At 36.2% G+C, this 21,886-nt stretch overlaps 1 long non-coding RNA gene across 2 annotated transcripts in view; it reads left to right on the top strand.

Moving 5' to 3' along the window:
• Positions 1–21,476, top strand: part of LOC125616643 — a 49,859-nt gene extending 28,383 nt beyond the window's left edge. Inside the window, exons 2-4 of one of the 2 annotated variants that reach the window (XR_007347371.1) lie at positions 4,056–4,268; positions 14,490–16,154; positions 20,219–21,476. This is a non-coding gene — a long non-coding RNA (uncharacterized LOC125616643). Of the gene's footprint in view, positions 1–4,055; positions 4,269–14,489; positions 16,643–20,218 lie in introns of those variants that run through there. The other variant, XR_007347370.1, reaches the window with a different exon arrangement.
• Positions 21,477–21,886: the final 410 nt, after the last annotated feature.

Below are 21,886 nucleotides of genomic sequence, written 5' to 3'. Positions count from 1 at the left end.
TTTCAAATATATATTTTCATATATAGATATATTATTAATTATGATGAAGTATGAAATTATTTGTAGTGTAATAAATACAAATTTAAGATAGTGGTTACATCTGAATTGAAGAAGGGGTAGACTATGGGTTTCCACAATTTGAAAGACTTCTCTTAAAAGAGACTTTAGCCAACTGCAGTGCTGGTGGTAATCTTATTTTTTTTTTAATTCTAGTTTGTTATATATGACACCACAATGCATTACAACTTATATTACATATATAGAGCACAATTTTTCATATCTCTGGTTGTACACAGAATCACAACATTCATGTCTTCATACATGTACTTAGGGTAATGATGTCCATCTCAATCCACTGTCTTTCCTACCCCCAAACCCCCTTCCTTCCCCTCTCTCCTCTTTGCTCTATCTAGAGTTCATCTAATCCACCCATGCTCTGCCCCCAACCCCACTATGAATCAGCCTCCTTATATCAGAGAAAATATTCGGCATTTGTTTTTTTGGGATTGGCAAACTTCTCTTAGCATTATCTTCTTCAACTCCATCCTTTTACCTGCAAATGCCATGATTTTATTCTCTTTTATTGCTAAGTAATATTCCATCATGTATATATACCACATTTTCATTATCCATTCATCAACTGCAGGGCATCTAGGTTGGTTCCACAGTTTAGCTATTGTGAATTGTGCTGCTATAAACATTGATGTGGCTGTGTCCCTGTGTTATGCAGTTTTTAAGTCCTTTGGGTATAGATCGAGGAGTGGGATAGCTGGGTCAAATGGTGGTTCCATTCTCAGTTTTCCAAAGAATCTCTATACTGCTTTCCTTAATAAGACTCCTATAGCACAAGAATTAAAATCAGGAAATCAATAAATAGGATGGATTCAAACAAAAAGCTTCTTCTCAGCAAAAGAAACTATCAATGAGGTGATAGACTACATTTTGGGAGCAAATTTTTACCACGCACACATCAGATAGAGCACTAATCTCTAGGATATACAAAGAACTCAAAAATTTTAACACCAACAACAAAAAAAAAAAAACCCAAATAACCCAATCAATAAATTGGCCAAGAAACTGAAAAGACACTTCTCTGAAGATGATATACAATCAATCAACAAATACGTGAAAAAATATTCATCATCGCTAGCAATTAGAGAAATGCAAATCAAAACTATTGTAAGATTTCATCTCATTCCAATAGAATGGCAGCTATTAAGAATATAAACACAATAAGTGTTGGCAAGGATGTGGGATAAAAGGCACACTCGTACATTGCTGGTGGAACTGCAAATTGGTGCAGCCAATATGGAAAGCACACCTGCAATCTTAGTGGCTCCAGAGGCTGAGGTAGGAGGATTGCAATTTCAAAGCTAGCCTCAGCAACAGTGAGGTGCTAAGCAACTCAGTGAGACGCTGTCTCTAAATAAAATACAAAATAGGGCAGGGGATGTGGCTCAATGGTAAACTGCCCCTGAGTCCAATCCTTGGTACAAAACATCAACAACAATAACAAAAAAGGCTTTTAAAAAATATGACAAAAATGCCAACATTTGATAAAATTGAGTTATATTTAAAAGAGTGCTTATTTTAAACTTGATGCTTTATATCTTTCATAAATCTAGAGATTTAAATCATAGAAACTTGCAAACCAAAACCTTTTGGAATTTTCTGCCTCATTGTCTGCTTCCCTGGAGAAAATCTGCCACCGTTCCCTACAATGAAAAATAATATCCGATATAACTTATGCCAACGTCAAAAGTAGACTTCAGATAGAGTTTAAATAGCATGAGTTTGTTCCTACCCTTGAAATTCTTGAAGGAGGAGGAGGAAGAAACAGAAGGGATCCTGAAGTCTAAAAAGCTAACTTCCAGAAATCCTCATTGAGTTATGCAAGCCTTTTAGAATGACAACTAACACATCCTGCTTATTGCATTATCTTATTAACCATAATTAATAATTTAAATGTGGTTTAGGATACTTGCATGAGGGGGTTTGAATTACCAAATTAAGACAGCAGGTTGGAATGTTAGCAATTCATCTGTTTGGATCCATCTTCTGTATTTAGTTCTTCTGGTTGTAATCTATCAAAGCACATTTTCAGGAAGTTAGAAAAAATGCAGCTTTTCAAAACAACATCTGTTTTTGAGGGGCAGGGGGTGGAGGTGGGAACATATCAGGACTGAACCCAGGGGTTCAATCACTTTACCACTGAGCTACACTCAGCCCTTATTTATTTATTTTTTAAATTTTGAGATGGGGTCTTACTAAGTTGCTTAGGGCCTTGTTATTTTGCAAGGGATCCTCCTGTCTCAGCCTCCCCAGTTGCTGGGATTATAGGCATGTGCTACCACACCTAGCAAAACAGCACCTTTAATCCACGAAGTGTTTTAATTGGAAAGATTTTAAAACTAATTTCCTTCATTGGCATGTTTTGTTTAGGAAAATGGAATAAGCTTACAATTTGATCAGAGCCCTAATAGTTCGTGATCATCATTTATTTCTTGTTTCTTTTTGAATTTAAAGCTGCTTCATTTGTTAACTTTGACTCTACTTAAGTAGACTTATTTTTTTTTCTATACTGTTGAGTATTTCTTCATTATCAAAAACAACTGAACATTACCTGGAGTTCATCTCTATACTTCACTCAGATAACATGACAGGTTCAGGACAGATATTTATAAAAATTTCTAGGCAACTTTACTAAGTATAAATCAAAAATTTTAAAAATATCATTGATTTTGTGCCGCAGTCCGGCTGCAGCAAAATAACCGGGGGGTGACGAGCAACTTGTGTATGTTGATACAGCAGGAGTGGGAGCCTTTATTGTAGGACAGGAGCGGTATTTATACATTCTACACAGCTTATCTTAATTAGCATAAACTGGATACATCAGTCAACCGATAAGAAATCTCCACACTTAATGGCTCGCTGGTGTTACTTCACAAACCACTCCCTCTGGCATTTTGCCAGGCACCATCCAGACTTGTTTACAGACTCTAACATTTCTCTGGCAAAAATGCCAGGAGCCATCCTGACTTGTTTACAGACTCTAACAATTTTGGTTTTCATGAAAATTAGAAAAACTAATGATATAAAGTTTAAAATTTCTGCAGAAATAATGGCACATCTGTTATGATTAATCAAAGTTTATAAGAGTAGCTGATTTCAAAAGATACTTTCAAAAAACAGAAGGACATTAAAAAGTGTTAAAGGAAAAATTTTCATGATGCTTATTAAAGATGGTAAAGAAGTCTTCACTCAAGATGGAGTACTGTAATGGAAGTTTCATAGTAGCATAGTGAAATCAGGCTCAATTCTGTATATGATGAGGACAAGGAGATTAATAGCCAAGGAGCAAGGTGGGAGTGAGTACTCAGAAAATTAGGAGGAATAAAGCTATGGGGATTGAATTCCTACTGATCTACTTGACAAGTTGCTTGCTGGAGGCAGGCAGGGTAATAAGATATTAAGGGTGGGGATATCCCATAAATGGATACAGCAGGATTCTTGTTAAAACCAGACTAAACAGTCTATGATCACAGTGCAAGCCCAAGCCTAGTCAAAAAGAGAACTAAGAGGAGGGAGTCTGATTCACGTTTGGTCCAGGATAGACTGTGAAAAGTTAGTACATGTGTGACACCCAGACCTTGGGAAGAAACCATGCCAGGACTTGGAGCATGTGGGTTGGAATAAGATAAAATATAAAAGTCTAAACTTCGTAGTTTAGACTTTATATTTGTGTAGGTCTAAACTATGAAGTCTAGACTTCATAGTTTAGACCTACACAATTCTTTATTTTTGACTATTTTGCAGGATTTTACTCATTAGCCAATAGCTCCAAGAACTGAAAAGGAATAAAAGCAGTACCCACTAAGGACAGTATTTTCTGGTAGTCAGTCTTCACCTGTCTCTAGGGAAAACATTTTAAAGCATCAAGATGACGCTCCATTGTGAACCTGTAATGGTGAAACAATCATAGAGGGGAAATAGCTTGTGACCCCACACTTCAGTTTTCCCAGGAGTAAATAGCCATTTTTCCTCTTGCTTTGTAGCTTTAATCACCAGAAGTTATCATACAAAGCTCAAGGTCATATGGTCTTGGGCAGGATATTCTGTCAGTTCTCCTGCATTATGCAACCAGGGAGGAAAGCCAGTGTTGCTCACTGTGAGGTACCACACTATCTGCTGAACATTGGACCCCAGCCACACTGATGGAATAGGAGAGTATCTACCAAAGAGGAGCCTTTGAAACCCACAGATCAGGCGTAAGTACAAACAATATTAAAATAATTTATTTACATATCACATCAATTTATTCTATAAATATACTGGCTGAAAATGGTTCAAGCTGAGGTCTCTGGATGCACATTAAAGTCAGAATTAGAATCCAGCTTTTGGGGGGAGCTGGGGTTGTGGCTCAGTGGTAGAGCACTCGCCTAGCACGGGCGAGGCACTGGGTTCAATTCTCAGCACCACATAACAATAAATAAAATAAAGATATTGTGTCCAACTACAACTAAAAAAATATTAAAAAAGAAAAAAGAATCCAGCTTTTCCAAATATTACCCATATGACTTTGAACAAGTTACTTTGCTGGAGATAATAGGATTATCTCATATATATATATATATATATATATTGTACTGACAATTAGATGAAATAAATTTTTAGTGTATCAATCTTAGCATAGAAAGAGATGGAAATTATTAACCATTGTTTTTACTATTTGTTCCTATATCTGTGTAGTCTATTCCACTACATAATACCTAATTTATATTTAGCAAATATTACTAAATTTACTCTAAAAGTTCTTAATCGTCTTTTAAGTTTTTAGCTAATTCTAGAGAGAGAGACTCTTTCTATTTAGTAATTCAGTGTACTGTTGCTCATGAAATCACAGCTTAGACATAAAAAAAAGCTGACAGAAGTAGCTACTCTATCTCCTCCAGCAATCCACGGGTTGGCTTAGGATGAATGTACAGAAGTAGCATCTGAATATGTCTCTATCCTACAATTCAACAAAATTAAAAGGCCAGAGGATAACATTTGTCATGCTGTGTGTTGCAAAGTCTGGTTCACAATTATAACTTTTTGGAAAAATCTGAAAAGTCCCTAAGGATGCATTCAATCATTTTGAGAAAATGTTCTGAAGTATTCATTTGTAATGTTTCTTAAGATAAGCAATCTTGGTCAGAGCCCACGAGGGGAAAACAGGCTATGACCAAATGGGCTTCAAGACACAAGCATATGGAGCACTTGATAATAGAATTGTTAATATTCATATCCATTCTAGGCCTCCAGACTGTTGTACTCCAGCTGCAGAGCACAGTAAAATACAAATCAGGGCCAATCCTGGATGATACCAAGAAGAACAAGTCCTAAATCTAGTCTGAAACATCAGAAGTGCCAAGCAATGCCACTTTTCTGATATGACAGGAGGATCCAAGAGCCAGATAGAATAAATGTGGCCTCTAATCAGAAAGAGCCAAGCCCAAGAATGGCAATTTGGGAAGGAAACATAGATGGTCCAACACACTTCCAGCTGGCAGAAACATGTCATTTGGATCTCCTTTTAGAGAATAGAGCATGTACTGTGAATGTTTATCTAAGAGCCTCTATTTCCAACTCAAGGATCATTAGTCTGCAGGCTAAAAGGACTCAGTGATTGCTAAGAATGATTGGTATCCACTGAAAAGAAGTAAAGTATGATGGTTAGTGTGTATTCAGAAGCCACAGGATGTGGATTTAAATCCTGTTCTGCAGGTTGCTAGCTGTGTGACTGAAAACAACTACTTACATTCCCTGTGCTCCATTTTCTTAGCTGTATAAATAGATGGTGTTACCTAAATCACAGAGCTTGTCATGAAGATAAAGCAAGTTCTCTACAACAGCATAGAATGTCTTGTTTGGAGCACAGTAAGCACATAATATTAGTGGTATAATTATTAGTGTCCAAGAAACTTAGAAAGTGCCATTATGCTTGATGCCTGATAGGACTCAAAAATTTTAAGTCAATATTTACTAGAAGGTTTAAAATCCAGAAGTGGAGGCTAATGAGTTTCTTAGAGTGTTTCCATATGTATCTGGCCTTTATTCCAACTCATGGGGCAATTATAAAGGTATATTCTCCTCTAAAAATTAAGTCAAACTTCCAAACAAACATATCCAAACCACTCATTTATATTCTCAATAGACTCGAGCAATTATATCAGATTATTTGGGGCCCTCTTTTAATTTTTTTTTAAATTTTGATGCTCTAACATATTTAGGTTCATAATTACCAGAACTTTGACATTATTATGGCCCTGTCAGTGGGTATAAAATTGTGTTCAGGTCAGAAAAACCTCATGAGAATTTTAAACCTTTCACAAGTCTTCCATGGGAGCTTTGTTTATAAAGGATGACATTAAGGGGAATTGATGTTGTTTTAACAGAAGGGTTCAGTTCTTGCCTTATTTCCTCTCTTCCCTATCTCTGTATTGTTGAATCTGCTAATGGGCTCTTTAGCAGGCTTTGGCCTGTTCAGTTGTTGAGCCAAGTCTGACTGGAGCAGGAAGTAAAGTTGGCCAAATCTTCTGAGGAGGCTTCAAATTGAGTCATGCTGGTAGGTCCACCCTAGTGTGCTGGGGCCAGAGGAAGCCCCAGAATCCTGAGCAGCCACATCACCTCCTCCCTCCCACTCCTGCTGGGTCTGTGCAGGCCTGTGCCTCTTATTCTACTCTATAGAAAGCTTTGTGAAAGTAACAGAAGTTTTCCATTCCCTGCCAGCATGTTCATGCTAATAAATCTATTGCTGTAATATGCTCTACTTGATGATAAAATAAGTCTGGATGTGTGTGTGTGTGTGTGTGTGTGTGTGTGTGTGTGTGTGTGTGTTAGGGAAAGGGCCTTGAAAGACAAATGGCTGAAGAAAATTCGAGGATGTGGTTAGATTTAGAACAAGTTCATTTGGGCATGTACATAACTTCTCATGTGTGGGATGATCCAAGGGCTCCAAGATTGGCATAACAAAAATTCAATTTCAAAATATGATGTAATATTTCCTGAAATCTTTCGGAGCATTCACTGCTAATGTACACTCAAGAAATTATACACCTTTACTTGCTTATCTATTGAGCATATTCTCTGTGCCAGAAATCAGGGAATTGAGAGTGAGTGAAGTTAACCCACGTTAAGGAGCAAGAATGATGGAGAAAGTTATTGAAATGCAGAGTTGGAGTGCACCTGTTATTGGAGGATGAATAAGAGAAGCATATTCTTTATTTCAATGGATATTTATTGAGCACTACAGAATTGGGAATTCAGTCATGAAGAAAAATATCCAGAACCTCTGCCTTAATAACATTATACTCTAGAGATCAGAACAGTAATAATTACCCTAAGGATTTTAGATGATGCTATGGAGAAAAGACAAATAAAAAAGGACAGACATTCATACAAGGGTGGATTCAACTGAAATAGGCTAGCCAGGGAATACCTGGGGGAAGAGGAGTGAACTCAGATCTGATTGACGGGAGAGGTCTTCAGACAGAAGGCCACCTGCAGAAGGTCTGGCAGTTTGGAAGAATAGCAAGGAGACCAGGGTAGCTGGAGCAGAGATCCAGATAAAGAAGTACCAGGAGAAGAAGACAGAGTGGAAGGGAATGGGGAGACCATAATGTGAAAAGCTCTTTGGACTTTATAAGGAATTTAGGTTTTGCTAGACATGAGATAGAAAGATGTAGGGATTGATATCATCTGATATATCCATACAGGGTCTCTTTGCCTGCTATGTTAAGAAGGAACTCAAGGACAAAGCCTGCCAATACACTATTTAAATGCCTATTGTATGTCAGGGGCTGTGATAATAACCCAGCCCTCAGAAACTGGCCAACTAGTCATGGAAAGAAACTTGAACTGATTTTTCAAAATAATGTGAATATTTGATAAAAACATTGATTGTTGGCCATCTTGAGGTTCGTATTCTTCATTCTAGCAATCATTTCTAATTGGGATTTAAGGCTACAACACTTTTATACCCTTTGGCCAGGAAGCTTGATGGGCTCCAAGGTTCAGTTAAGAAATAGAGTTGTAACCTAGGCCTAAACCAATGAGCAAATTTCATCCCTCTAGAACAGTTTCAAGGATGAGCATGTGACTGAAACCAATCAATGGAATTCCAATTTTAGTGGATCTTGTGCCTTGGAAATACTCTTGTGAGATGGGATACAAATGATCTGGTTTTGCTGTGGCCATCTTGTGTTGACATGGGGACCAAAAATGAAATTCACCAGCTTGATGTTTGCATACATTTTTTTTTCTTTGCTCAAATTCAGGAGAAACATGCATAGGCTTTTATTTTTATGTTAATTTTAAAAATATTTTCTTATAGTGCTGAAGTGAATAGAAAACTTTAAAAAATAGTTTCTCATGCTCAGATGCCATTGTGTTGAGGGAAAGCAGAACCAACAAAAATACACTTTAAAAATCCTTCTTTATGGGGACAAAAATGCAAATTGTTGTAATATTAATAAAAGCTTAAACAGACAAAAGCAAGACAAGAAATTTAAATGGAACATCCAGAATATGCAAATGAGAAAATTGCTTCTCAAATCATAAAGGGTTCTGCTTGACTTGCTTGGAACGCAAAAAGAGAAATGTGTGCCTCTTCTGAAATTAGAAACTATTGAAAATGCATCTAAATAAATCATTTTGATGATGGACCTTAAAAATTGCTTCTATGCTGAGACTCTAATTTGATTTCATCTGACAAACTTAAGCTAAAATAATGGGTTGTTTAATTATTTACCCCATTCAAATACATGTCAACATCTCAGAGGTACTAGCTAATTTATACCTTCTGTATTTTATCCTTATCAATAGCTGTTTTAAAATTGTATAATAAAATTTAAATGTAACACACTACATACATATACCATATATTGTTAAACAAAATCTTGCAACAAGTAACTTTAATAGAATTTACTTGAGCGAGGAATAATTTACAAATTAGACAGCAGAAGAGTTCATGGTTGAGTTCATAGGCAGGCAGCATCTATGGACAGAAAATGGAAATGAGGAATAGACACAGCTTTTTTGATTCCAGTTTGGCGATTGCACTATTTGGGCATGTTCTGAGCCTGTGATTGGTTGAAGCTCTTCTGCTGTGATTGGCTGAGACTCAGCTAGTTGTTACAAAAAAAAATCAAGCTTTTAGCTTGACTATGTACTAATAAGTTTATTACACAGGGATTCAGGTTATAAAGTCAGTGTTAGGTGTTTAGTTTCATGATATATATCAAAACTGAAGGTTTATTTTAACCCCAAACCATTTATTAAATACACTCTAAATGTCAGAAATTTTACATCTTCTTCATAATCCTTATAACAAGCCTTCAAAATTTATATTATATTTATAGTTAATTAAATTAAGACATAGAGAAATAAGTTAATTTGCTCAATGTCAATGCAAAACAATTGGGAAATGAGAGATTTGGAGGAAGTTTGTTGTTGGTTCATTTATTTACTTATTTTTGCTATGAATTATACTAAGTGGTTATAGTTATAGTGGTTTATAGTGTTTCTACTTGCCTTCTGAATTTCTCACTTGAGAATGTTTTCTAAGTTTAAAATAGCTTGTATTCTTGTTTCTCATTTATTACCTCTCAAACAAATGCAAAGTAGTGATACTACTTTCAAAATTTCAAGATAAGATCAAAGATGAGCATTTCCTGTAGAACAATAGTGTCAAAGTTGATGTGAGTCAGCTTTCAGGTTATAAGTACATCAAGCTTTGACAGCCTTCAGATCCTTCCCTTTCCACAAAATATCATTCGAATATCCTGATATTTAGCTATTTGTATTGTGATTAATACAGCAGACATTGGATTGAGATGACTTGCATTAAGACTTTTAGTTTCAAAAGTTAGTATTTTTTAGTTGATTTTATTATTTTTTAAAAATACACAACAGTGGAATGCATTACAATCCTTATTACACACATAGAGCACAATTTTTTTGTATCTCTGTATAAAATTTATGCCATTATACATGTACTTTTTTGCATTACAATTCTTAATACACATAGATACCACAATTTTTCATATCTCTTTTTGTATACAAGATATGTTGACACCCAATTCAAGTCTTCATACATGTAGTTTGTATAATGATGACCATCACATTCCACCATCCTTGCTAATCCCCTTCCCCCTCCCTTTCCCTCCCACCCCTCTTTCCTATGTAGAATTCATCTAATCCTCCTATGCTCTCTCTCCCTACCCCACTATGAGTCACCCCCCTTATATCAGATAAAACATTTGGCACTTATTTTTTTGGAATTGGCTGACTTCACTTAGCATTATTTTCTCCAATGCCATACATTTACCTGCAAATGCTATGATTTTGTTCTTTTTTAATGCTGAGTAATGTGACCGGTCAATTAGGCCACCTCACAGGTCTAAAAAGGATTCTGACCACCTTAAAGGATACATAGTCAAATCTGTGTCATCCTGGTCAAGTTCACAATTTCCATCACAGTAAACATGAGAAAATACAGTGGCAAATTCATTGCATGGAATTATTTCACAAATACTATGTTTTAATAAATAAGAACTAAGATTAGTAGTATTTGTGTCTCAGTTTTCAAATGGCCTATTATACTATGTTATATGAACAAATTCTAAATTGACATAAGACTAAAAGATAACTTGGATGAAGTATTAAAAGTAGATTTTTTTTGTCAAAGAGGATTATCTTTTTTTATTAAAGCAGTGCTTCTACCTTAGATGGAATTTTCAAACATTTTTTATACAAGAGGGTTTTCTTTTTCTAAGATGCACATACATTTTTTTAACTTATTGATAATATTTTAAGTAATTTTTTGATAGTACTGGGGATTGAACCTGGAGTTCTCTACCACTGAGCTACATCCCCAGGCCTGTTTGTTTATTTGGTTTTTGCTTTTTAAAAAATTTATATAAGACAGCAGAATGCATTACAATTCTTTTTACACATATAGAGCACAATTTTTTATATCTCTGATTGTATACAAAGTATATTCACACCAATTCATGTCTTCATACATGTATTTTGGATAATAATGTCCATCACATTCCACCATCATTTCTAACTCCATGCCCTGGCCCTGCCCCTTCCATCCCTCTGCCCTATCTAGAGTTCTCCCATGCTCCCTCTCCCTATCCCACCACAAATCAGCCTCCTTATATCAGAGAAAACTTTTGGCATTTGTTTTTTGGGGATTGGCTAACTTCATTTAGCATTATCTTCTCTAATTCCATCTATTTACCTGCAAATGCCATGATTTTATTCTCTTTTATTGCTAAGTAATATTCCATTGTGTATATATGCCACATTTTGTTTTTTTTATCCAGTCATCTACTGAAGGGCATCTAGGTTGGTTCCACAGTTTAGCTGTTGTGAATTTTGCTGCTATAAACATTGGTGTGGCTGTGGTTCCTGTAGTATGCTGTTTTTAAGTCCTTTGGGTATAGTCCAAGGAGAGGGATAGCTGGGTCAAATGGGGTTCCATTCCCAATTTTCCAAGAAATATCCATACTGCTTTCCATATTGGCTGCACCAATCCGCATTTCCACCAGCAGTGTATGAGTGTACCTTTTTCCCCACATCCCCACCAACACTTATTGTTGTTTGTTTTCATAATAGCTGCCATTCTGACTAAGTGAGATGAAATCTTAGAGTGGTTTTGATTTGCATTTCTCTAATTGCTAGAGATGATGAATATATTTTTCCTATTTTGTTGACTAATGGTATGTCATCTTCTGAGAAGTGTCTGTTCAGGTCCATGGCCCATTTATTGATTGAGTTATTTGTTTTTTTGGTGTCTAGCTTTTTGAGTTTTTTAAATACCCTAGAGATTAGTGCTCTATCTGAGGTGTGAGGGTATTTATTTATTTATTTATTTTGAGACAGCGTTTCACTAAGTTTACTGAAGCTGGTCTTGGACTTGAGGTCCACCTATTTCAGCCTCCCAAGTGACTAGGATCACATATTTTATGTATTCTTGAGACAATACAGACAGAAAGAAAAACTACAATCAAATTATTTTTTTTTTGTATTTTACCTGCTAAAATGTTTATAAATATTCTAGAAAGAAATACCATTGTTATCTTTTCTTCCAATCATAGCAATTAAAAAGATTATAGCTAATATTTAAGACTTGGGAAGTATTAGATTCTCATGAGGCTAATAGAATTCGAACCCCAGCTTGGGCTCTCATGTTTGGTATGGCTTCTTAACTGTATCTCTTTCCTAGCCCATATTTATTGTTTTTGTTGTTTGTAATTTTCTCTGTCCTTTCAAACTTGTTATCTTTATAGGACCAATAAACAAATTAATCAACATTCAAATGAAAAAACATATTAGTGGTCTAATATCAGCTTCATATTTCTTAGGGATTAGAAAGCTAAAAATTAACACAACAAATAATAATTGTATAATTTCAGGATTACAATTCCTCTACAAATATTTATTGAAACTCTAGAGCACTAAGAGTGAACAGTGGTTAAAAGCACAAACTCTAGAGCCAGTGTGCCTGGTTTAAATTTTAATTCAGGGTCTACCACTTGCCATCTATGGATGATGTTGAGTGAGTTACATGATTTTCTTGCTCCTGTTTCCTCACCTGTATAAGTTAGGATAATACTAATCTCATGTATATAGAAGATAGTTGAAAGGATTGAATGAGTTATTCTAAGTAAAAGAGTAGAGCAGTGCCTGCCATGTGCCAAGGGTTTGGTCTACAGTAGTTAGTATTATCCTTATCATTGTAATTATGAGGATGAGCCTGATATGGTTCCTGCCCACATAGTGCTAATGAGAGGCATTTTACAGAGCAGAATTAATTTTCATGAAAGAATTATTATGTTCCAGGTACAATAGTAATCATTTTCTGTTTATTATATTGTTTATTTCTCATAATAACTATGTCAAAGAAAGTTTATTCTTTCTGATTTGGAGGTGAGAAAATTAAAGCTTACAGTGGTAAAGTAATTTTTTCAGAGGTTCAATTAGTAAGTGAGGAAATCATAATTCAAACCATATTTCTGTTCACTTTAGTACACAAACCTGGTCATTTAGAGAACCATTTACTTAATAGGAAGATGGTATATCATAGTGGTTGAATTCTGAAGTGAGCATATGAATTTTGGGCAATTTAATTTCTCTGCACTTCAGCTTTCCCAATTATAAAATGATGATTTTACCTGAAAACAGGATTGATATAAAGACTGGATGAGATAAAATGTATTTAATTTGTACAAGTGCACATTTTTATTTAATTCATTAAAAAAATTGAATGATATAAGTAGTTATCTATTCTCTTTCTGACCTCATGTCAAAACCAAGTTTCTAGAAATTATGGTATAAATACCAGATGGCTACTTGGCTAGCTGAAGAAAATTAGACTTTTACTGTTGGTCATGTATAAAGACCAGAACCTTCTAGGCAGAGCTGATTTTCACCGCTACTACAGACATATCATTCATTAAAAAGTTGAAATATAAGGCATCAGAACCAGTTGGTAAATGGTTTACTGTATGGAACCCAAATGTCAGTTGATAAAATGCATATTGGGGCTTAGAGTGTTCTGCAGATGAGGATGACCCTAGCTAGCTGCAGAGTGGTCTCAAATAGGAGGGGCATTTGTATCTGTGTGCACATCTCCAGATGCTGACAGGGGTGGGGAGTGAGGCTCAGCATCAATATGGGTGATAAGGAGAGATTGGCCAGATGGTGACGATAACAGTATATGCTGGGTGGGCCCAAGTTTCAGGCTGTCAGGGTATAGACTCAGCATACCCAGCCTCTTGCTGGCTGTCAAAAACTACAAGTGAACCTAATGACTATCAGTTTAATAAGGCAAGAGGCAAGATTTCTGTCTTATAGTTCAGACAGGGACATCTTTTTAAACTACTGACAAAAGAGAGTGACGGAATATTTTAAAATTATTTATTGATAAATACTGTATTAAAGTTTTATTTCCAATTGTTAAATATTCTTGCATATACCTAAATATGGGTATTAGAGAGACCATAATGTAAGATCAGCATGTCTCCTATGGGTTTAAAACACATTTCTTCAAAGAAGAATAATCTCTTTAAAATAATCTCTTTAAAAAACTCAGAACTTTAATGGTTTCTTAGGCAATTTGTGGAAGTACTGGTCAGAAAGGAATAAAGCACTCCACTGTCATGTATTTAAAAAATAAAACAACAACAACAACAAAAAACTAAAAATACAGCAAGAAAAATTGGTTTTATATCATAGTGGGAACATCATTTTAAATTATTGAATAAAACAGGTCATAAAAGAAAAAACAAGAAAGGAATAAAGCAAGGTAGGAATCTGTACGGCTGATATTGAGTTGTTAGGGTTCTCAGAGAAACAGAACCAACAGGTGATATATATATAAAATCATTTATCTCTCTCTCTCTATCTATCTATCTATCTATCTATATATATATCAGACTGACAATGATGGAAAGCTGGAGAACTGGAGGAACCAGTAGCGGCTCAGTCTAAGAAGCTGGAGCCTCAGAACCAGAGGAACCAATGATGCTGTCCTGGTCCAGGACAGAAAACCTGGAAATTCCCTGGAGAGTCACCAGTGAGAACCTGCTCTGAAGAGTGAAGAAGTTGGAGTCTCATGTCCTCGTTGCAACACAGCAGCAATGGAACCCACTCCAAAGAAGAATGGGGAATCCTCTCTTCTGCTGCCTCCTTGATCTTTCGCCTTTTTGTTCTGTCCAGGCCCCTAACATATAGGACTGTGCTATCCACATTTAGGGTGGGTCTTTCCCTCAGTTTGCTGTCCTACGTGTCAATGATTCCTAGAAGCACCCTCCTTGACACACCCAGAAGCCTCTTAATCTTGAGCATCTCTGAATCCAATCAAGTTGACAATTCAGATTAACCACAGTGAGTTTATTGAAAATTTTTCACATAACTTGTCTTTGTCTGATAATATTATCTCTCCCTTTCCCAGTTCACTTTCTTCAATTATTAGTTGTTATTAGTTGTGGTTTCTGTTCCTGAGAAACATATCGAGTACTAAAGTGGTTCAATTCCCATTCAGGGTTGACCAGTTTGCACTTGCTCAGTAGTACTAAGTGGCAGAAAGTGTATCATTAGAGGGAGAGATTCAAACCAGTCTTAGAATGATCCAGTTTTCTGTACCCAAATTTGGATACCTGATAGACCATGGTTCCTCGATTCTTCAAGTACCTACACAGATCTCCAACCTCATGAAGCTCAGTCTAATTTAATCTGGAGGCCAGGCTGTCCAACAGTAATACTATAATGCAGCAAGAGCTACAGAGGTGACCAGAAAAGATAACCCTCTGCCCTTTAGGAGGAGGGAATCAAGGCTGAGGAGAGTCTTAGCTCAGTCTTGGAAGAAAATGTCTTTTCTTCTCAGGCAGTCCTTCTGGCTGCAGGAAGGGCATTCCAGGTCCACATAGGCACAAAAACATGAAACTGTTGGAGTACGTAGTCTGCCACACAACTGGAAAATTTGGTCTTCTCTGGGCATATGCACCTCAAAATTTTTTATTTGTAAACTTTGGAATCTGATCTATCTTGATGTTCTGTTGTCTCATCCAAGTGCCTTGGTTCTACTAGTTGTAGGACTCCTGCAACATAGCAGATTGGTTTTCTTCATGTGAGGGAAGAAATTGCTTTGTCCTTTTTCTTCTTAATAAACATGCAAACTTTGTTCCATTTGTGGGACTCACCTCCTAGCCTGTGTTCAATTTTCTCGGTAAGCTACCTTTGCAAATAAACCAGGGACTGAATCACAGCTATCACAGGCATGAGATGAAAGGAGCCACGTGCATTAAGAGACTCCTTAAAGATCCAGCCAGCCTTCATTTCCTCTCACGATGGGAAGCTTTGGGCCTCTACTGACTAGGATGTAACCACAACAAAACAACATCTCTCTGTGTGTGGGTTTTAAAAATAAACCGAAGTGATTTGTACATACAAATGGCTTCTCAGAAAAAGGAGTGTGGAAAAGCCAAGTTAGAAAAGAAAACAAACAATACTTGAAACCTTTCCCTCTTTTCTTTCCCAACAGGTTTTCTTTCTCAGAACTCTTGTCTGGAAAACTCATCTGTTGTTGCTTTGCATACTGAGTAAGTCCAACTCCCCCTCCTCAGGGTTTGCTTAGGATTCTAATGATATTATAGATGGTGCAGATATAACAGAGAGAGGCTAGAATCTGGAGCCCTTGCAAGGACAACTGAAAACTTCCAGGCTTTTAAAAACTAAATGCAAATAATATGCATTTGCTTTCTTGGCTACATTATTGACAGCATAAATGATCTTTGGAGGCTTGCAAGTTGGGGTCAATCATGTCATCTTGCATTTTTTAGGAGAGTTAAATCAACTGATTAATGATAAAAGAATATAGCCACTCACTTGGTGCTTCATTTGCATAGCTTATCAGTAGGAGATTTGTTAGTAATTTGCATAATCTACTGCCTTCACAATTAGGATTAAGAGGAGAAATCATCAAAGGCTATAAACAATGGTTAACAGCTGAATCTAGTATAGAAGGGAAGTTAGATATCTAGAGCACTATCATTAACAAAATTTTTAAAAAATTATTAAAATGACTAGTCAGTACAAATTTGCCAAGTTATACAGCCTTCACATTTTAAAATGTTTAGATTTTATAATCATCTTTGAATGAAGTCAGTATTCTTTGGCACTTGTGAAGAGTAAATCATTAGGTCAAAGAACTAGTTGAAACATACTTTATGTTCAAATTTAATTTGTTATAGAAGATGCTTTTAACTTATAAGAATCTCCAAGAACATGAAAATTATAAATTACAAGGCATTTATGCTAAAATGATATATTTATAGGAGAGAGTGCTGAAAGCACTAAAGTATCTCATTAAATAATAAATGCTTCAGTCGATTGCCCAGTTATTTTGTTTATGCAAGTATTAGAACTCTGGCAAATGCACTGTTATTCTTCCAACTATTTAAATAATTATCTTTATAATTTTCAACTAATATCTTCAGAATAGTGTTGAGGTAATAAATAATGGCTTTATAAGCCAATCAACATTTAAAATTTTGCTGTTATTTCTGATGTTGAGAAGTTGTTTTAAAATTGGTGAATCCAAGGGAAAACCTGAATAAACCATCTAGCTTCTTTTGCTTTCAGTTACTTGCTTTTATTGCCAATTTTGGGAGTCAGAGAGCTAAGCAGTATTTCTCCATTGGCGTTGCTATGGGTAACATCTCTGACTTATTGTTGTAATTGCTTCAGTATTTTCTTAGGAATTCAAAGGTTGCTTTAGCCTATCTCAAACTGGTTAAAAACACCTACCCTTGACTTGGGTCAGGGCATAGTCCAGTGTTGTCCAGTGGGTAACTTTCTGACATCAGAGGGCCAAAACCCTAACCCTATATCACACTTACTCAGCCATTTTCTGAACAAGGCCAATGAAGAGCTATAAATTTGTTCAGGCATGTGTAGACCATCATTACCACCCCTTTTCTTATTCCAGGCATCTTTACCCTACCCCCTACCTTAGGTAACCCTATTTTCTTCATCCCATGAACACCACTAAAGTCTATTTGCTGGGAAGTGGATTTGAAGTGGATTTGAGATTTGGAGCTACTGCCTTATCAGGACTGGTGCTGTATGAGTAAAATCTCTTTTGCACAACTTGTTTTGTTTCAGTGATTGGCATTCTGTATTGTGGACAAAATGGGCATCATTTGGTAACACTGGGAGAGCAAAAATACTTATGTAAAATGAAACAAAACATCAAAATAGATTAGATCCTAAGACTTTTAAATGAATTGTTATTTTTCTTTTAAGATAGAAGATGTTAAATTTTCTAGTCACATAGCTGTCAGGTTCTCAATTGATACATTTGTACCTGTGTCTGCCTGGAATTCCCTTCCAACAGCCCTAATCTTTGCTTCTAAGGGAAATCTTTCTTCTTGCAAGACTAGGCTAAGAAATTTAACACTTTTCCCTACAAAGGGTAAAGAATTGTCTTATCTTGCACCTTCATAGTAATTTCATCATACAGTTGTACTGTAATAATGTGACTATGATGTTGTTTTTCCCAGGACTCACTTTATAAAACCATTAGGTTTTTCAAATGAAATATTTTCCTAATTCATAATCTTCAAGTTCAAGGAACATGGTGGCATTAAAAAATGAAAAGTTTATTGTAAGCCTTTATGCACCTTTTTGATAAGATTCACAGAAACATGAATTTTGGCTTCATATGGCATTTCTTTAAAAAAATATGCTTAAGAATACAATTTGGTAGTTAAAAAATACACTGCAGAGTTTGAAAAACTAGAAATAATTTCCTAAAGATTTTCATTTGTCTATTATTCAGACTGGTAAAATAGAACTAATTTAAAAAGAATAATTATGAACATAACTTGTATCTTTTTATTTAAAATGAAAATGATGGATTCACTAAATGTATCAACTTTTCATAGAAATATGCAGAAATAAGACATTGTATTTAGAGTCTACCTGGTAAAAGTAAGCATTATTGAAATGCCTTTTGGAAATTAAAAAAAAAACTCTTACATTTCCCCCTCCACAATTTGCTTCCTCCAGGTCTTCCAATTTCAGTAAATCATCAAGGTCCAGCCAGTTGCTGAATTTAAACCCCGGGAAGCACCTTTAATTTTTCTTTCTGTACTACCCACTTAGTGAGATGCTCCCTTTGTTTGGCACAGTCTTCTCACAGATCTTGAAGGTTCCTTGGGTGTTGGCCTCTTAGTAGAACACTGCAGACCACTGAGTCTAAATTAGTGCTCCTGTGCATTCATAGGCACTCAGAGCATTGGGTCACCTTACACTGTCTTTTTTTCCCCCTTGCACTTTGGCACCATCTGAAATTATTTTGCTCATTGCTCTGATTACTGTTTTCTATTCTATCCCACGCCCAAAAATAAGCCCACAAAAGGAAAGACCTTTGCATGCTTGCTCTCTCCAGGGCAAGCTTAGTACAATGTTTGTGTCTAAATCTTGCTTGAAAATATATTTTCAGGACAGATTTTTAAACATTTATTTCATTCAGCAAGTGCCTCATTTGTGCCTAGTACTGTGTGAGGCAAAATTAAGTGACATCAGTATTGAAAGACAGACGACACTTTATCACTTTCAACTGACCCTGTGAAGTTAGACACCTTGACATACTTGGTCCCTCCTTTCTTCATTCCCATCTCTATCTCCTCTCTGGAACCTTGCACCCCAGAAGTTGGTCCATCAGGATGGAAACAGCATTGGCTACAGGAGTTAGATGAGTTTGTGACTTCCAAACTGTGACCTTCGACAGGTTGTTTAGACTCATAAATGTTATTTCTTCATCTGAAAAACAGAAAAAAAAAGTTTTAAAGTTTACTGGTCATTGTGAAAACTGAATACAACAATGGATGTTTCAATAATATGCTTAGCACATTACTGGCTTCCAATAAATGAAACTTTTATTACTATTATCTCATGAAATGATCTGATATCAGTCATACCCCAAGCCAACTTTCTTTTAAATAGTGTTTGCATAGGGCCAATTTTTGAAAGAAGAATTGGCAACTGGACAGCATACTGAAATACAACACATAGTATATTTTTAAAGGTCTGGTTCCTTTCCTTTCCTTAAGAATAAAGCAAGCGATAATCATGATGCTGATTCATGTTGCTTCCTGAGGTGGCAGCCAGACCCATGGCAGGCCTGGAGGCAGCAGTCTGTCAGTAATGCCCAATTAGTAATGAACTGCAGTCATGTCAGAAAAGTGTGCATCAGTTCACAGTGGGGAGGGGGAAGTGGTGAGGTCAAGTAATTGGCTGAGGTGGTAGTAGCCAGGAGACCTAAGCAGAGAGAAAGAATGGTCAATTCATTGCCATCCAAGAGGGATTTAAACTATACCTATGTTACTAAGAAAAATATCTAGAGCTGAAAGAATGTCTCTGAGGCCACAGGATAAACCAAAAGTAGAAGCTGAAGTCAGCAGCAGTGGAGTCGATGTTGTCATTGAATACATTAATATCCAGCAGGACTAATGTAATTTACTGCTTGATAGATAGCATTTCTTTATTTAAAACAAACTCGTGTAATGAGTAAGTTGCTTTGACAAAAGGATCTAAAACAAATTAAGTTTCATTTCTTTCAGGTTTAAATCACCTCTTCTTTACTTTGTTCTCTGATTAGGACTCCTAGCAAAATAACAGTGTCAAGACACATGGTCACCAAGAGACATCAGCACCCAAAGGCTTGTGAATGTGACTGTGTTGGGGGCAGGGGTGATCTTTCTTACAGCTACCTCTCTGATCTCAGGAGAACTTGAATCCACCTCGATATATGTGACCAGATACCTAAAGATTAATCCACCCTTTTTCTCCTATTCTGACTGACCTTGGGATCCCGGTTATCCTCTACAATTGAGCTGTTGCAAGAGAACCAGAAAGAAATTTCTTTTTCCCTGAAATGGCCCAATGCTGAATTTCTCCAGATTGACTAACACCAACACCAAGAGGATAGTATGGTTTAAAAACAAATCCAGGTCTAGTTAGGATTGAATCTAATTGGACTCTAGATTGGACTTGGTTTCTTATAGCCATCTAATATCTTCCTTGGAGCTATCCCCAAAATACAAGGCTCCTGTGGAATGGGGAGTCTCAGTATGACCGTAGCAGAAACAAATTGCCACAGGCTTCTTAGTCTGGCATGCCCAAACCTCTCCAAAGACAATGGGGAGGAAACAAGTTTCAGAGTGCTTCATGCCCCATGGAAATTATAACTATGTTTTCAAATATGATAGATACTAACCACATATGACTCTTAAAATTAAATTTTGAATTAATTAAAATAATTCAGTGCCTCAGTCACATGAAGAGACTTTTCATGTGCTCCTAACCATATGTCCATGTATATCACAGATATAACACATTTCTACTAGCACAGAAAGTTCTAGCAGATATTCATAGACTCCAGTATTTCATTGAAGTATGGTTTTGCTCTACCTATGTGAGCATTCATATTTGTGGTTATTTTAACAATACACATCTTTCTCTCTTATTTTGCCTTTAATAAGTAATATATTAACCAAGGGTGCATTCAGGAGAGGTAGGATTATATCTTGATAAGAGTACTACTTGGTTTCTGAAGCCAAAAGCCAAGTGGTATCTTAGTGTTTCCAATAGTCATGTGTTGACTGGTTGAGTAAATGGCCTATTTTCTATAGCTGCTTATCACCTTATATTTCCCCTTCTGAAACACTCCCAGGTTTACAGATACACTTAGCAATCATCCTAACTAAACTGTGAGCCTTATGAATGTAATCGCTGCTTCTCTCCATTTTATCATTGTAGCCTCACCATCCAGCACTGTGCCTGGGTGATGATTATTGTATAATAAATATTTGTTAAATGAGTGAGTGAATAAATGTTGACTTTCTATGTGTCATTCACTCATGACTGAAAATGACAACTTCTTGGGGTTAGTATGGGGATTCCATGAAATAGTGTCATAAAGTATCTGACAGGGTCCTGACATCTGATAGGTGCCCCAATACCACTACTTCCTCTTTCATCCTCTGATCACTGGAAGGCTGAGTCACTTGGATCCCCAGTCACAGAGACTTATGGTCAAGCTGACAATTTCTTTGGGTCTTAGCAGTTGTGCTTCCTTCCCTTTGATCAAAAGCTTGGCTTAAGTTGTTAACTACAAGGGGAAAAAGTCAAGAGTTCAATTCTGTTATTTGGCACTGAGGCAGCATTCTCTGAGGGAACAAAGTACTAACTCTGGGTAGTTAGCTTCATAATTCATTCTAGAAATCTCTTCAAGACTAAAATTCTGGCCTTTTACCAACCATCTGGT

Source organism: Marmota marmota, unplaced genomic scaffold (genome assembly GCF_001458135.2).
Source record: "Marmota marmota marmota unplaced genomic scaffold, marMar, whole genome shotgun sequence".
Taxonomy (NCBI): Eukaryota; Metazoa; Chordata; class Mammalia; order Rodentia; family Sciuridae; genus Marmota; species Marmota marmota.
The sequence above is the reverse complement of the archived record's forward strand: the minus strand, read 5'-3'. Positions and strand labels throughout refer to the sequence as shown.